This window comes from Pipistrellus kuhlii, unplaced genomic scaffold, assembly GCF_014108245.1.
Source record: "Pipistrellus kuhlii isolate mPipKuh1 unplaced genomic scaffold, mPipKuh1.p scaffold_m20_p_17, whole genome shotgun sequence".
Lineage (NCBI taxonomy): Eukaryota > Metazoa > Chordata > Mammalia > Chiroptera > Vespertilionidae > Pipistrellus > Pipistrellus kuhlii.
Window position 1 is genome coordinate 213658 of NW_023425482.1, and position 1441 is coordinate 215098.

The following is a 1441-nucleotide window of genomic DNA, read 5'->3' on the forward strand; positions in this document are numbered from 1 at the left end:
ATAAGAGTGGTGAAAAGGGACATCCCTGTGTTTTTCCTGTTCTTAGGGGAAATGGTTATAGTTTTTGCCTATTGAGTATGATGTTCACTAGGTTTGTCATATATGGCCTTTATCATGTTGAGATATGTTCCCTCTATTCCTACTTTGCTGAAAGTTTTATCAAAAATGGCTTTCTGCTTCTCCTGTTCATCAGACACCCTCTCCTCCTATGCAGTGCCAGCAGCCACAATCCTGAGACATGATGGTGAAGGTAGGAATTTGACCACATTGAGTGCCTGATCACCAAGGCTGCTTTTAACTCTGGCAAAATACCCCTTCATTGACCTCAATTACATGGTCTACATGTTTCAGTATGATTCTACTCATGTAAAGTTCAAAGGCACAGTCAAAGCTGAGAATGGGAAGCTTATCATTACTGGAAAGTCCATCTCGTCTTCTAAGAGTGAGTTCCTGCCAACATCATATGGGGTGAGGCTGGTGCTGAGTATGTTATGGAATCAACTGGTGTCTTCGCTACATGGAGAAGGTGGAGCCAAGAAGGTCATTATATGTCCCTTCTGCATAGGCCCCCATGTTTGTGATGAGTGTAAACCATGATAAGTATGACAACTCTCTCAAGATTGTAACCAATGCCTCCTGCATCACCAACTGCTTGGTTCCCCTGTGCAAGATCATCCATGACAACTTTGGCATTGTGGAAGGACTCATGACCACAGTCCATGCCATCACTGCCACCTAGAAGACTATAGATGGCCCCTCTGGGAAGCTGTGATGTGATGGCCAACGGGCTTCCCAGAACATCAGCCCTGCTTTTACTGGTGCTCCCAAGGCTGTGAGCAAGGTCATCCCTGAGTTGAATAGGAAGCTCACTGGTAAGGCCTTCCATGTCCCCACTCCCAATGTGTCAATTGTGGATCTGAAGAAAGCTGCCTGAAGAAAGCTGCCAAATACAATGATATCAAGAAGGTAATCAAGCAGGCATTAGAGAGCCCCCTAAAGGGCATCCTGGTCTCTACTGAGGACCAGGTTGTCTCCTGCAACTTTAACACTGATACCCACTTCTCCACCTTTGATGCTGGGACTGGCATTGCCCTCAGTGACCACTTTGTCAAGCTCATGATAATTAACATCTCCATCTTTGTGGTGAAATGTTCTATAATGTCAATTAAAATCTATATAGCCAATGAATTTGGCTATAGCAACAGGATGGTTCACATGGCCTCCAAGAAGTAATAGTTCCCTGGACCATCAACCCCAGTAAGAAGAAGAGAGGCCCTCAGCTGCTGGTGAGTCTTTTTCCCAGATCAATCCCCCAAAACACTGAGAACCTCCTGACCACCATTTTCATCCCAGGCCCCCTGAAGAAGAAGAGGGGTGTATGGAACCCAACTTTGTCGTGCACCATGAATAAAGTTCACTGTGCCTAGCCAAAAAAAAAGTG

At 45.4% G+C, this 1441-nt stretch overlaps 1 pseudogene; it reads left to right on the plus strand.

The window, feature by feature from the left end:
* Window positions 1–241: 241 nt before the first annotated feature.
* Window positions 242–1233, plus strand: LOC118720630 (annotated as a pseudogene).
* The last annotated feature ends 208 nt before the right edge of the window (window positions 1234–1441 follow it).